The sequence below is a fragment of the Rhipicephalus microplus genome, chromosome X, assembly GCF_043290135.1.
Source record: "Rhipicephalus microplus isolate Deutch F79 chromosome X, USDA_Rmic, whole genome shotgun sequence".
NCBI classification, from domain to species: Eukaryota; Metazoa; Arthropoda; class Arachnida; order Ixodida; family Ixodidae; genus Rhipicephalus; species Rhipicephalus microplus.
The window spans coordinates 283,127,004-283,143,845 of record NC_134710.1 but is presented as its reverse complement, the minus strand read 5'-3'; positions in this window follow the sequence as shown (position 1 = coordinate 283,143,845).

Here is a 16,842-nt window from a genome sequence, read left to right as displayed (position 1 = left end):
GGAACTGCCGTGTCCTTGATGTAAATTTTAGCTGGTGGGCTCTTGACTAACCCAAGACCTTCCGTGAATGCGTATGCACATTCGGCCATTACGGCACCAGTTCCTGCTGCCTTCTGTTGGCTTGCCACGCAAGGCTGCGTAGTGATGTGCAGAACCGGCGTTCCTTCTGCTGCAAGTTTCTCCAATAAGTATCGTCCACATAGGCTAGGACCTTCACAATCTAACACGGTAAGGTTACAGTCGACCTCTGCCGACATATAATTTGCCCTCGTTGCTAATGTGCCTAACACAGGTAGTTTGCCCAGGTGACAAGACAACTTCAAATGAGTATTCTGCAGCTGGGGCCAATGATTGCGATGTGCCTCATACATTCCTTTTGGAACAGTGCAGATAGGAGAACCTGTGTCCACGTCCATCTTAATGGGGACCCCATTCCATGTGATAAACTTCTTTTTTGGGGGGAACCAGGGGCTGAGTACCTGTGACGGACTAGATTTCATTGCGCTAGAGTCACTGTCATCCCTTTGGTCTGTATTTTCTGCAGTTAGAGTTAGCGTTTTTCCGGTTCCCCATGTTCTTGTACACATGCGAGCCAGGTGCCCTTGATTCAGTAAAATACAGTGCACGTAAAAAGTTGATATATTGCAGAAGGAGGTCCCAAAGTAAAAACTGTCAGGGGGACCTCCTGTGAATTCATGTATAAAAATATAGAATAAAGATTGGCAACTAAGAAAAAAACAGCAAGCGAATAAAACAAAAGAACGTAATGAAAATTATTATTGAAACTCATGGTAGTTCGAAATATTTACATGTAAGTGATAAAACAGGAGATAACTAATTGGAATAAATGACTATAACATAACACATACATATCACTAACTAATACAGTGTCACTTCAGAACCTATAGACATACATATAAATGCATACAACCATAGTTAAACACACACATATATATACACACACACACACTATATATATATATATATATATATATATATATATATATATATATATATATATATATATATATATTCAGGTGTCGCTTGTTGTTAGTAAGAACTGTTTTAGATGCCACCGGAAACAATGTAATGAGGAGCTTGATTTAATAATTGATGGTAGTGAGTTCCAGAAAGAAATTGCAGAAAACAAGGCTGTCATTTTGCTGTAGTTAGTTTTTACTTTTGGAAGCAGAAGGTTACTATTTTCAGAAAACTGTGTGTTATTACTATTGTGGAGATGTGTGAGGGGAAGTATGTCAGTGGGAATGTCACCGACTCTACTTCCGAATAATAAAATTCCAAGTTTGAGTTGAAAGGTGGAAATGAACGATAGAATTTCGAGAGTGCTAAAGAGGGGTGCTGCTGATGCTGTGTAGGAACTATGTGTGATAACTCGGACTGCTCTTTTCTGAAGGTGAATGAGAGATGTTTGGTGTGTCGCCTAGGTATTGGCCCAGGATGAAATGCAGTAGGTTAGGTGACTGTTAATGAAAGCATAGTAAAGTGATTTTAGAATGTGTTACTGAAAACAATGCCTTGTGCGAATGAGTATGCGGATGCCAAAAGCAGTCTTCTTGACGACAGAATTTACGTGAATGTTATATTTGAGTGTAGGGTCTATAGTGACACCTAGAAAAGTAGTGAACTTTGATGGGGTGGTGATGCAGTTATCAATGAATACTTCGGGTGAAATCGGAATGCTTTTTTGGGACGAGTGAAATAACATAAAAGTTGTTTTAACAGGGTTGATTTTCAACAAGTTATCTTTGCACCATGAAACAAGCTTGCGACATCGGTGTATAATTTTGCTAGTAGATTGTTAAGATCTTTGTCACTAGAAAATATCGTGGTATCATCAGCATAAAGGATGCAGTCAGATGAGTTAAGTGATGATGGCAAGTCCTTAATGTAGATAAGAAACATGAGAGGTCCCAGAATTCAGCCTTGTGGGACTCCCTGGTTAGTTATTATTGCTGAGGATAAAACACCGCCATAATTGACAACCTGGGTTCTGTTAGCGAGGTAGCTTTTTAAAAGGGCTAAAGTAGGCCCACAAATTCCCAAGGAATTAAGTTTAGCATACAAAATAGAGTGGTTTATAGTGTCGAAGGCTTTAGTTAAATCTATAAATAACGCCCCTGCCCAGAGCCCCTTATCGATGGACTGTTTTATGCTATCTGTTAGTTTAATCAGTGCTAATTTGGTAGAAAATTTAGCACGAAAACCAAACTGCTTATGTGACAAAAGGTTAAATTTTGTGAGGTAGTCCACTAGGCGATTCACAATGAGCTTCTCAATTACCTTACTAAAGAATGGGAGGATTGTTATAGGTCGATAATTAGAAAAAACTTTTCGGTCTCCCTTTTTGAATACAGATATTACTTTTCCTTGTTTGAGGATTGTAGGAAAAATGCCTTAACGAAATGCGGTGTTGATAAGCTCTGAGAGCACAGAAGATAACTCACGAGCAACAAGTTTGATTTTAGCTGGATAAATTGAATCCAGGCCACATCCTGTCGTCTTCAAACTTGTTATAGTGCAAAGAACCTCAGCAGGTGACGTGGGTTTTAAGAAAAAAGAGTGAGGCAAGCGAGACAACGAAGGTAAGTTAGTGACAGTCGATACTGAGTTGCTGAAAAATGATTCATTAAAAAAGTTGGCGATTGTGACAGGGCAAGTTAGAACGCTGGTGCCATCCGAAAATTCGGTCTCAAGTGCATCTGGCTGATCGAGATGTAAGAATTCTTTAATTACTTTCCAGTTTTTCTTACTGTCATTCCCGTTTTCGACCACTTTTTTTTTTTATAGTAGGTTCGTTTGGCTTTTTTAAATAGGACAGTAAGAGTTTGTGAATAGAGTTTACAGCGGGTCCTGAGGGACAGATTGAACGGCTGAAGTTTCACTTTTTTGTAAAGGTTATCTTTTTTATTTATGCTACGCAGCAGTCCTCTAGTAATCCACGGGTTTCTAGGGGCTCAGTACAACGCGATGTGATGGATACAGATGTACACGAGTTTATGATACCTGTTAGTTTTTCAGTCAAGGTACTAAACGCTTTATTAACACAAGGTTCTTGCGATAGTTTCCCCCAGTCAAAGCGGGATACCAAATCAACGAATTTCGCAGAATCGAAACGACACCCATTGACCATTTTATTTTTGCAATTAGTTTGTGTTTTTAATAACAGGACAATTGGATAATGATCTGTTAGATCAAAATTCACCACACCGGCCTCCTGGACTGACATAACGTTACGTAGTATATGGTCAATAAGCGTGTTCCGACCAGAAGGAGCACATCGTGTCGGAGAATCCAGCAGAGATGTCAACCCATGACCCATGAAGCAGTTAGCGTATTGAGCACAAGAACCGTCGTTAATATTTGTAATGTCAATGTTAATGTCGCCTAAAATGATCACGTTATAATTTTCGGAAATAAACGAGCTTAGTATATTATCAAGCTCAACACAAAAGTCACCGTAAGATGATGATGGGGACCGATAAGTGGAACCAATGATAGTTCTTTTGTTAGACGGAAGGAAATCGCCGTCAAATTCGAGCCAGACTGCATCACATTTCGACACAGAAAACGCGATATCAGTACGTCGTTTATATGACAATGCGTTAGAAATAAACATGGCTGATCCACCATGATAGTCACCGAGGCGATGAAAAAATTCAGCACGATATCCCGGAATGGAAAACATGTTATCATCATCTGCAGATAGCCATGCTTCTGATAGACATATGAGCGAAAAGTGATGATCGGTTAAAGAGAAAAAATTAACCATATCATCAAAGTTTTTCGGTAAGCTTCGGGTGTTAAAGTGCATGATTGAAATATGAGAAACAAACGAACTAAGAAGTTGCTTCAGTTCGAGGACAGTGTGTGTCGCCATGATGGCTCAGAATCATCATGCTTAAATGCTATTTGGAAAAAACTGCCAGATCACTAACACCAGAGATGCGGTACACTCGGCTGTCCGTGGACTTTCTTGCTTTGATGCGGCAGTTGTCAACCCATAGGAACTGCCACTGCTTTTCTTTCTTAAGTGCCGATGCCTGAGCAGAGAGCCGCTTGTTTTCTGGTGTTAGGTGATCGTTGACAAATATGGGCTTATCCTGATTCATCATGGCGATAGACCGGGTTGTCAGACGCGCTTTTCTGGCCTTTGAATAAAATTCAACCTTTTTTTGTCGTGAACAAAAACGCGCAATAATATTCGAGCCACCTTTAGCGGGGACCCTATGCACCACATCTATCTCAGCAGGGCTCACAGAACAACCAATCTTATCTGCGATCTATTGCAGAATTGCTTCACAGCTTTCGCCTTTTTTCTCCGGAATACCTTTAATTTCAACATTGTTCATGTGTGAATATTGCTGCAATTCAGCAACCTGTTTTGTTAGCTGCTCGTTTGTTCGAGACAACTCTTTATTTTCTTTAACCAGGCTTTCCTGCTTAGACTTCATTGTTTCAAAAATGTCATTAAACATGGCAACACTGTTACGCAACTCTCCAACTTCTTTGCGTAATGATTCCAAGTCACTGGATAGCTCAGCACAAGAGAGCATTTTTGTTTGGCAGCAATGGGTGCGGCAAAAAAGAAAAGTGAAATTGTTTTCAGTAATGGAAATTCAACCAACTTGCGCACGCAAGAGAGAGTGCAGTCAGCGGAATGCTGCGTTGCCGCCAACCCAGCTGCCAAGTGAAGGGTTCCGCGATAAGCCCAGCTTATATAGCTTCCAAAAGAAGGTTCTGTTGTAGATGGACAGGTGGCGTTGGTCACAGGTGGCACGTGGCACTGTGATGATACAGCCAGTCCGTTGATTCCTTCATGCTAGGAGCACACACTTCTATTGACCGCTTTGCAGTGCTGCGGCGGATTCGCGGTGATTTCGCGCCGGATCCGTAGATACCTGCGCACGCAAGAGAGAGTGCAGTCAGCGGAATGCTGCGTTGCCACCAACCCAGCTGCCAAGTGCCTACCACAACTGTAGCACCCTTGCCTACCACAACTGTAGCATCGACGGCTCTTTTGAAAGCACGTAGCAGCTTGGTGACCGTACTTGACACAGCATTTGCAATGCCGTTGCCCGTTTCTTTCCTCTTTCGTTAGGGTGTCAGATGTGCGCCGTTTGCTGACGTTCAGAACTGTCGCAATATCAGTGTGCTTATCTATCTCCTGCGAACCGTCTTCTGCGCTTTCCGCAGCCAAAGAAAGGGCTTCTGCTAATTCAAGAGTCAAGTCGCTTGTCGGTAGCAACTGTTTTCGCAAACTTCTCGAGCGAACAACACATACGGTTCTGTCTTTCAGCTCTCGATCTAACATGAACGAAAACTTGCACTTCAGGGCAATCTTTCTAATTGAACAATGAACGATTTAACTGACTCCCCTTCCTGTTGCTTACGGTGAAAAAACTTGAAGCTCTCCGAGATCTCATCAGGCGTGCGGCATTTTTGAAGTTGTCGTGTTCTCTGTGTAATGCATATGGCGCACCGCATCTTTGCGAAATTAGTTTACATACTTCGGGTGCGGCAGCGTCTTGTCACTGGATACAATGGTCATTTAATCATTAGAAGTTAGGAAGTTAACACCAGTGCTTAACTTGGAAAGAAGAAATCTTCCTGGCCGTTCATTTTTCCTTGACAAGTGGAGGTTGGCGATGTCTGCGCGGCGAGATACATGTGCGCCGCAATTGCTGCATTTCACCTTGCATTCCGACACGCGGCTTGCCAGAATGGCTAACTTGCAGAAGAAGTTACAGCCGCCGCTGACAAAGAAAACGGGGAGCTCCATATGGTATGACTGCTCGAATATTTGCGATTCGATGTCGCTGTCCTCGAAGTTGACACAATAATCGGGGCAACGACCCGAGCTAAGACCTTTGCACACAGAACAGCAGATCTGATGCAATGGCAGCCCCGCAGTTACCGCAGCCACGAAGCCGCAAGCGCTGCACACACATTCTTGCGAAAATGGTCGCACAAAGGGAATGCGCTTTCGCTCGAAGAAGTCACCGATCCCGAGAGCACGTACTCCATTTGCTGCAGCATCTTCTTTGGCGAAAATAAGTTGACAAGCTGGAAGCAGTTCTGCTCACAAAGAGCCCAGTGCCAGGGTAGAGCTAACAAAGGGCGCTCACGAAGCACATGGCAGCTAGAAACTTGTGCTTGTTAGTTCTATACGTGGCTTCAATGATCAAAACTTTGGGATATTCCTCACACATCCTTTACATTTGTCTTTTATCACGTATGTGATCTGTAGCTCTTTGTGATCACGAGTATTGGTCTAACGGTGGCATTTTCTTTCTCGCGGAGGTCGTGGATCACTTGCATGAATGAAAGTCATTTAAGTGTCAGCTTCTTGGCTTTTGTATAAGGGTTCTTATTCAAAACAGGAGGGCTTCGGCCCTACCTCAGTGCGGAAGCCAAGACGCGAGCAACTGGGTGGACATAAGCGAGGCGGCCCGCCGCGCTCCGCCCGGCGCTAATCTTACCCGCATTCGCCGCAAGTGCACACGATATCGTTGCAGTGCTTAGACGGGATTCTGACTTAGAGGTGTTCAGTCGTAATCCCAGGGATAGTAGCTTCGCACCACTAGACTCTCGACCAATCACGTGAACCAAGTGTCCGAATCTGCAGTTCCTCTCGTACTGAGCAGAATTACTATCGCAACGACCGGTCATCAGTAGGGTAAAACTAACCTGTCTCACGACAGTCTCAGTTGAAAATTTGCTAGTACCACCAAGATCTCCACCAGCAACGGCTCCAGGCGGGCTCACTCACGCCCGACACCTTCAACGCACACCGCTGCGGCCCTTCTACTTGTCGCGGCTTAGCACCCGCAAATTTCGTGCTTTTCTGCCAGCGACGGCCGGGGATAGGCGCGTCGCTAGAGCGCCATCTATTTTCGCGGCTAGTTGCTTCGGCAGGTGAGTTGTTACACACTCCTTAGCGGATTGTTGAGTCAGACTAGAGTCAAGCTCAACAGGGTCTTCTTTCCCCGCTGATTTTGCCAAGCCCGTTCCCTTGGCTGTGGTTTCGCTAGATAGTAGATAGGGACAGAGCGTATATTGGGGCTTAAAGAACAACATAAATTAAATGCCTCAGCCTGCACCACCAAGGTATAACAGGCTTAATTCAATGGAAATAGAATGAATAGGGCTTCTGCCAAAAAGTTGATTTGGAGGGTAGAAAGGTGATGAGAGGGGAAGAAAGGAAGGGGGAAAAAGGAATGAAAAAAAAAAAGTGAAATACTATCTAGCGCCACCCCGGCCACGAGAACAGGCCGACTCCATCCGCGGGATTTATTTTCATTTTTCATTAAAATATGTGGTTTTACAATAGTTTTGTTGATGTGCCTTGTATCTTGACTAACATTTCTTCTTCTTGGTCTTCTCGGGTCTTGTGTGTGGATCTTCCATCTTCTTCTCACTGGCTCCACGGGTTGACCTTTTTTCTCAATTATTCCTCCTGCTTGAGAAAAGACTATTAGTCACATGTTATTCAGTCTTTTGAGATGCCGTGTTTGTTTGCCGTAGGGTTTCTCAATTTACCTGTTTAAAGCCTGCCTAATTGGTTGTGTTCTGTGAACCTCGATATTTTTTTGGAACTTTTGGAGTCTGGTTGAGTAGTGAATGAGGAATTGACTTGCAATTTATATACGTTGTCCTGTGACCTAACAGCTGTCACTCTCATGCGGTTTTGAGCTAGACCTTTTCCGTCGTTGCTTCCTGCATTTATGTTATCAATGTTCCCCTTGTCCCATTCTCTCTCTTTATTTTTATTCTCTTCCCCTCGTCTTTGTGTAATAATATTTGCTTACCCGGGGATCTTGGTGGTCCCAAAGCAATGTTAATTTCGGAGTCTATTGGAAAAGTTGCTTTCTTACTGCTTCACCTCCTTAGACTCATCTTTATTCTATAACTCCAGTTATTCTTTTTTATGCTTTCTTAAATATTATTTTAGTTTTGATGATGGTACTTAATGGGTATGGGATGTCCGAATGCATCTTCCTTGCCAATTCTGTTATTTTGATTCTTGGTCGTGTTCATTTGTCACCAAAACATGCCAGCTGGGGGTGACTCCACATTCTCCACTCCATTGTTCCTGGGTGGTTATTGTTTCAGGTCTAGGATTAGGAATCAGGCAGCCCTCATTGCGTGGAACTTAGCCACGCTTAATGGGGTCTATCGCATTTGTTAGCCTTATGCTGTGCCTTATGTACAAACTTCAGAATGAATGTCCTTTGATTGTTCCTGGGTTTTGTGCTGACTTCTTCGATGTTCTCGTAGGTCTGGGATCAAAGGGTGGACCTAAGGTCCTCGATCTACCATCGACCTTCGCTTTGTAGAAATGGTGGTTCCGGTCTAGGGTCATAGTTGGACGATCGTACTATCGGCCCGATATATCTGAAAGTGGACTCGGCACTCGTCTGATCCTTTTAGACTGATTGACCTGCGAGGTGGACTTGGTCCAGTGGTTCGGATGCACCGTTAACCCCTCCCAGCGACGAAATTGAATCACGGATTTGATTGTGTTAAAGTTTCCCAATGTAGTTTACCTTTCAATCTCATTGAGTACCCTTGTTATGATTATGCCTGTAAAACTTTTTTGTTGATAGTTTTAACTATGTCCTTTATGATTTCTATGGCCCCTAAGTCCCCAATGATCTCCGGTATGGCTTTGCTTGGATTAGTGTATTTGTTCTTCAGTGCGTTCATCTCTTGTTTTACTGTTTTACATGAATCCAACTAATGGACAAATGTTTGAGACTCTTCTCCGCAAATACATCTTTCGCTTCCGGTTATTCTGAACCTCATGAAGTAGAAAGGAAACCTACCATGTCCGGTGACAGCCTGTGTTAGCCAATAATCAAGTGGGAAGGTTTTGGGGGATAAGTTTGGTGTTTTTTGTCCACTGATATGTGTATGAATGCTTCCCTTCCAGGTTCCAGTATTAGTTCCATTGCTGTGAGCATTGTCTGCGCAATTCCTGTTTGTTGAAACTTTTTGACATAGGGATATCATATTCGGTACCCTCTTTAGTGGCCTCTTTGGCCAATTGATCCGCCAATTCATTTCCTGAGATTCCCTTATGTGCTTTCGTATATACTAATGTTATTTTGAATTCTGTCAATTGATTCAATAGTAATCTGATTTTGTGGATAAATGGGTTGGTGTTGTTTGGGTTCTTTAATGCTTCTAATGTTGATAAGCTATCCGTTACTGTTTGATATTTACTTTGTTTTTCCATTCTACTTAATTCTTTTAATGCCTCTAATATGGCGACTGTTTCAGCTTCAATGTTGTTGAAATATTCTTGCAGTTTCATCTGCTTATACTTTATGGCGTTACCACCGCTGTCAATAATAACGTATGCTGCACCGTATTTGTTTTCCTTTTGCGAACCCCCCACAGGGGCGCCTGCACAAGTAGGCGTTTGGTGTGTAGCGACACCACGGACCCGAGCTAAGGGGGGAGTTTTGACTCCCTCCCATGCCTAGCCGCGCGTGGCCGTGCCGTGTCCGGGGAAAAGCGGATCCTGGGGGTTGAGCCGACGCTGGGTGATTGGACCTTTAAGGGCCCCCGGCAGAGGCAACACACCCCTTTTGCCCCGGCTTCACGTAGACAGCACCCCTGGGCTGACCCACCCAGGGGAAATCGGCAGTCACCTTTTCCTATCTCTCTCCCCTACAACTTCGTCTTTATCTTTTTGTTTTTTAGCCTGTCCTGTCTACTTCTCTCTCTTGTTTACTTCCAATTTTCCTGGTGGCAAGGGTTAACCTTGAGTAATTACTCAACCTTGAGTAGTTATATTCGGTTATAGTGGCAATGTACGGCTGGCGTCTGCAGTCTCATGCTATTAAGTGCTTCAGCGTCACCTGGTTGGACTCCATGGTGGGTGGTCGCCATTGCTGCCGAAAAAAAGTACACTACTATGGGAACACCTGCACTTCCTGGTCTCCTAAATCGTCTTCCGCTTAAGAGGGCACGCACCGATGAAATATCAATTTTCAGCCAACCCAGACAATGCTTTCCAAAATTCCATGTTGTGCACAGCGAAAATCCATCAAAACAAGCCAGAGCCATATCTCCATTTCTTGTTGCGAAATCTTTGACTGAGGTCTTTGGCCCAGGATACAAGGTTACAAAGATGGCTAGTGGAGACCTTCTTCTTGAGCTGCCTGAAAAACATCACTATGAAAAACTTGGCAGTCTCATAGCATTTGGTGATATCCCAGTATATTTTTCACCTCACAGATCAATGAATACCACACGCTGTGTTGTTTCAGAAGCAGACCTTCTTGAAATGTCTGAACAGGAACTGCTTGAAGGGTGGAAAGAGCAAAATGTCACAGATGTGAAACGAATCGTCACCAGATGGGACAACAAAGAAATACCTACCAAACATTTAATACTCACTTTCGAATCTAGCACACTACCTTCATCTATAGACACAGGCTACATCAAATTCTCTGTCCGTCCCTACATTCCCAATCCGAGACGGTGTTATAAATGTCAACGATTTGGTCATGGCTCGCAGAACTGCCGGGGTCAGGAAACTTGTGCAAGATGTGGTAGCCACTGCCACCCATCTGATAACTGTGTTACTACACCTCACTGCGTGAATTGTGACGGGGAACACGTCGCATATTCACATTCGTGTCCTAACTGGAAGAAAGAAAAAGAAATAATCACTCTTAAAGTCAAAGAAAATATTACATTCAAAGGAGCAAGATGAAGAATGTCGCCATTTTACGGCACAACATATGCTGATGCGGCGCGTCAGGGGGCAACGCCGCACCAGCTCTCGCCACCCCTTCGGCCAGCGCAGAGCGAGCCATCGGCTTTGGCGCCTGCCCCCAAAACAGCAGTAGTTCAGTCTACTCCGCCTCCAAGCAAATTGAGGCAGGAGACTCCAGGGTCCTCTGGTCTCGCATGTGCGGGATCCAGTGCCTCTGAGGAGGCAATGGATATAACGGTACCCTCGGTACCGAAAGAGCGGCGCGCCTCCTTGGAGCGTGCCAAGAAAAGCAAAAAACCAATAACGGGGCCGAAGGACCTGAATTAACGAGCTCACTCCAACACAGGATACTCTTTGTACACACAGCAGCATCTGTTTTGTTTAATTATGCAGACAGAAATATTACAGTGGAACATCCGAGGCCTTCTTCGAAACCTCGATGACTTACAAGAACTCCTCCATGAACACAATCCAAGTGTGCTGTGTGTACAAGAGACACACTTAAAACGAACAAACACAAACTTTTTACGTAATTACGTAATCTTCCGAAAAGATAGAGATGATGCCATGCAACCATCCGGTGGTGTAGCGGTTATACTTAGTCAAGGTATAGCATGCACACAATTACCCCTAAAACTTCCCTCGAGGCGGTGGCTGTCCGAGCAGTTATTCTAAACCAACTTGTCACTCTCTGCTCTTTGTACATACCTCCGCACCACCGTCTTGAAAAACTTCAATTCCAGTCTTTAATAGACGAACTACCTGAACCTTATCTGGTCTTTGGGGACCTGAACGCACATAATGGTCTGTGGAGTGACTCTCGCTGTGACGCACGAGGTCGTCTCATTGAACAATTCCTCATTTCATCAGGTGCTTGTCTGTTGAATAGGAAAGAGGCAACATACTATAACCTTGCCAACAAAACTTACTCTTCCATAGACCTCAGTATCGCATCTCCTTCACTTGTACCATTACTTCAGTGGAAAGTCATAAATAATCCATACGGAAGTGACCATTTTCCTTTAGTTTTGAGTACACCAATAATATATGAATGACCTCCTCATGTTCCCAAATGGCTGGTAAACAAAGCCGACTGGGAACAATTTCGAAAGCTTAGTCACTTAAATTGGACTGACATATGCGGATTAGGCATAGACGAAGCTGTGCTGTACTTCACGGCCTTTCTTACTGACGCAGCAGCCAAGTGCATTCCACAAACATCTGGACTGCCCGGCAAACGACACGTCCCGTGGTGGAACACTGAGTGTCAGAATGCGCGAAAGGAACAGAACAGGGCATGGAGGTTGCTGCAGAACTCGCCGACAGCGGAAAACCTTGAAAGCTTTAAGAAAATAAAATCTCGAGGCAGGGAACGCGTCGGCAGGTCACAAGAGAAAGTTGGCACAAGTTTTTATCAGGGATAAATTCATATACACAAGAGGCCAAAGTCTGGAACATGGTTCGTAGTGTAGCAGGAAGAAAAGTACACTCACTCCCACTCGTAAACACTCTGGGTGATGACTTGGAAGGTCAGGCAAACTTCCTCGGTGCACACTTTGAACGGGTATCCAGCTCGTCCCACTATACTGACACTTTCCAAAAATACAGAACAAAAATAGACAAGCAGAAACTCGAACACAAATCCACTACATACAAGGCATATAATCAAGCTTTCAGTCTAGCTGAGCTCCGAACATCTGTAAACTCCTGCAGTACTTCTGCCCCAGGTTCTGACCGTGTGGTGTATGAAATGTTAAAAAACCTACCAGTAGAAACACGAAAAACCTTACTTTGTTTGTACAATGCTATCTGGTTTTCTGGCACTATTCCTACCTCCTAGAAAGAGGCCATCCCCGCAGGGGCGCCTGTACAAGAAGGCGTTTGGTGTGTAGTGACACCACGGACCCGAACTAACGGGGGAGTTACTACTTCTTCCCATGCCTAGCTGTGCAGGCTTTGCCGTGTCCGGGGAAAAGGGGATCCTGGGGGTTGAGCTGACACTGGGTGATTGGACCATTAAGGCCCCCCGGCTGAGGCAACACACCCCTTTGGCCCCGGCTTCACGTAGACGGCCCCCCTGGGCTGGCCCACCCAGGGGAAATCGGCAGTCGCCTTTTCCTATCTCTCTCTCCCTACATCTTCGTCTTTATCTCTTACTATTTATCTGTCCTGTCTTCTACTCTTTTACGTTTACTTCCAAACTTCCTGGCGGCTAGGGTTAACCCTGTGCAAATAGCCTACCTTGGTCTAGGCGCATTGGGTTATAGTAGCGTTATATGGCTGGCGTCTGCAGGTTTTAGCATCCACAAACTTGTAGCGTCCCTTTGTTGGGCTCCGTGGTGGGTGGCCACCAACGCTTCTGGAAAATTGAAACTGGAATGCATAGAGCGTTTCTCTTACTAAGTGATCGTAACGCCTTAAAGCGCGTACGCGCCGAAGACTTAAGCTTTTTTAACCGATCAAGTGAAAACTTCCCCCATTTTCATGTTATACATAGTGAGATAAGCAACAAGCAAGACAGAACAGTATCCCCCTTTGTAGTAGCCAGATATCTCACAGAAACTCTTGGAGCCGGGTACAAAGTTACCAAAATGGCCAGCGGAGACCTCTTTCTTGAAGTTCGAGAAAAAGAACAGTTTGAAAAGCTACAGAATCTTTCAACTTTTCGTGACACTCCCATCACTGTAACGCCCCACAGATCTATGAACACAACCCGTGGAGTAGTATCTGATGCTGATTTGCTCGGCTTGACCGAAGAGGAACTTCTGGAGGGAAGGAAGAGTCCGAATGTGACCAATGTTCAAAGAATCATCATTAGACGACACAACAAGGTAACACCAACGAAACACCTAATACTCATGTTCGTTTCCAGTAATCTGCCAGAAATTATTCAAATAGGGTACGCGAAGACGTCGATCAGACCATACATACCTAACCCACGTCGTTGTTTTATATGCGAGAAGTATGGTCACGGCTCACAAAGCTGTCGTGGTCACCAAACTTGTGCACAATCTGGAATGTCAGGCCACAATTCTGACAATTGCGAAGAACCATTACACTGTGTGAACTGTGAAGGAAATCATGCCGCATACTCACGGCCTTGCTCATTCTAGAAAAAAAAAAAAGAAATCGTCACATTGAAAATAAAAAAAATACCACATTCAAAGAAGCAAGACGGAGAGTGTCGGCATTTTACCGCGCTACATATGCTGATGCGACGCGTCAGGGGGCAACGCCAGACCAGCTCTCGCCACTCCTTCGGCCAGCACGGAGCGAGCCGTCGGCTGTGGCGCCTGCCCCCCAGGCGGCAGTAGTTCAGTCTACTCCGCCTCCAAGCGAATTGAGGCCGGAGACTCCAGGGTCCTATGGTCTCAAGGCCTCACCTCACCAGGCGAGGCCTAAAATTTAAACCACCAGCTCGCATGTGCCGGCATCCAGTGCCTCTGAGGAGGCAATGGATACAACGGTACCCTTGGTACCGAAAGAGCGGCGCGCCTCCTTGGAGCGTGCCAAGAAAAGCAAAAAAACCAATAACAGGGCCGGACGACCATCCTGCCACCTGAATTAACGAGCTCACTCCAACACAGGATACTCTTTGTACACACAGCAGCATCTCTCTTGTTTAAATATGCAGACAGAAATATTACAGTGGAACATCCGAGGCCTTCTTCAAAACCTCGATGACTTACAAGAACTCCTCCATGAACACAATCCAAGAGTGCTGTGTGTACAAGAGACACACTTAAAACGAACAAACACAAACTTTTTATGTAACTAGGTAATCTTCCGAAAAGATAGAGATGATGTCATGCCACCATCTGGTAATGTAGCGGGTATAGTTAGTCAAGGTATAGCATGCACACAATTACCCCTTCAAACTTCCATCGAGGCGGTGGCTGTCCGAGCAGTCATTCTAAACAAACTTGTCACTGTCTGCTCTTTGTACATACCTCCGCACCACCGTCTTGAAAACCTTCAATTCCAGTCTTTATTAGACGAACTACCTGAACCTTATCTGGTCGTTGGGGACCTGAATGCACATAATGGTCTGCGGGGTGACTCATGTTGTGATGCACGAGGTCGTCTCATTGAACAATTCCTTTTTTCATCGGGTGCTTGTCTGTTGAATAGGAAAGAGGCAACATACTATAACCTTGCCAACAAAACTTACTCTTCCATAGACCTCAGTATCGCATCTCCTTCACTTGTACCATTACTTCAGTGGAAAGTCATAAATAATCCATACAGAAGTGACCATTTCCCTTTAGTTTTGAGTACACCAATAATAAATGAATGTCCTCCACATGTTCCCAATTGGCTGCTAAACAAAGCCGACTGGGAACAATTTCAAAAGCTTACTCACTTAAATTGGACTGACATATGCGGATTAGGCATAGATGAAGCTGTGCAGTACTTCACTGCTTTTATTACTGACGCAGCAACCAAGTGCATTCCACAAACATCTGGCCTGCCCGGCAAACGACACGTTCCGTGGTGGAACACGGAGTGTCAGAATGCGCGAAAGGAACAGAACAGGGCATGGAGGTTGCTGCGGAACTTGCCCACAGCGGAAAACTTTGAGAGCTTTAAGAAAATAAAACCTCAAGGCAGGAGAACGCGTCGGCAGGCCAGAAAAGAAAGCTGGCACAAGTTTTTATCAGGGATAAATTCATATACACAAGAGGCTAAAGCCTGGAACATGGTTCGTAGAGTAGCAGGAACATAAGTACACTCACTTCCACTCGTAAAAACACAGGGTGACAGCCTGGAAGATCAAGTGAACTTCCTCGGTGCACACTACGAGCAGGTGTCTAGCTCGTCACACTACACTGAAGCTTTCCAAAGATACAAAGCAACGATAGAAAAGCAGAAATTAGAATTCAAGTGCACAAATTACGAGGCATACAACCAACCTTTCAACTTAGCTGAGCTATAAACATCACTAAACTCTTGCGATAATTCCGCTCCAGGCTACGACCGTGTCACATATGAAATGTTGAAAAACCTGCCGCTCGAAACGCGAAAAACTTTACTCTCTCTATACAATGCTATCTGGCTTTCAGGCACCATCCCTGCTTCCTGGAAAGAGGCTATTGTTATCCCTATTTTGAAACAGGGCAAGGACCCTTCCTCAGTTTCAAGTTTTAGGCCCATTAAACTAACCAGCTGCCTTTGTAAACTTTTTGAAAAAATGATAAACTGCCGACTTTTACATTTCCTTGAAACACACAATCTGCTCGACCAATTTCAGTGTGGGTTTCGAGAGGGTAGATCCACCACCGACCATCTGGTGCGTATCGAGGCACAGATCCGAGACGCTTTCGTCCATAAACAATACTTTCTCTCTGTGTTCCTCAATATCGAAAAGGCTTATGGTACAACATGGCGTTTTTGAATTCTAAGAGACCTGTCCCACCTTGGTGTGCGCGGAAGAATGTTTCATATAACCGAAAGTTACCTATCAAACCGGGCATTCCGTGTCCGTGTGGACAGTGTTCTCTCCCAAATATATGTTCAGGAAACAGGCGTGCCACAAAGTGGTGTGCTTAGTTTCACACTTTTTATTATCAAAATGAATTCTTTGTACTTGTCCATCCCCCACAATATGTTCTATTGTACATATGTCGACGACGTTCAGCTTGGCTTCAAGTCATGCAACTTGGCAGTGTGTGAGCGGCAGGTTCAGCTGGGTTTAAATAAGGTCTCCAAATGGACAGATGAAAACGGATTTCGACTTAATCCACAAAAAAGCACGTGTGTCTTGTTCTCTCGAAAGAGAGGCATGCACTCGGAACCCGACATTCGACTGAACGGGCAATGTCTGTCCGTGAAAGCCGAGCATAAATTCTTAGGCTTAATCTTGGACATCAAGTTGACCTTCGTACCACACATAAAGTATTTAAAAACAAAGTGTTTAAAAGCCATGAATATTATAAAAGTGTTGTCACGTACTACTTAGGGTAGTGACAGGCAGTGTCTCATCAATCTGTATCGAAGCCTCGTTCGCACCCGCTTAGATTATGGGGCCATTGTTTATGAGTCTGCAACTCAAAGTGCTTTGAAGATGCTGGACCCCATGCACCATTTGGGAA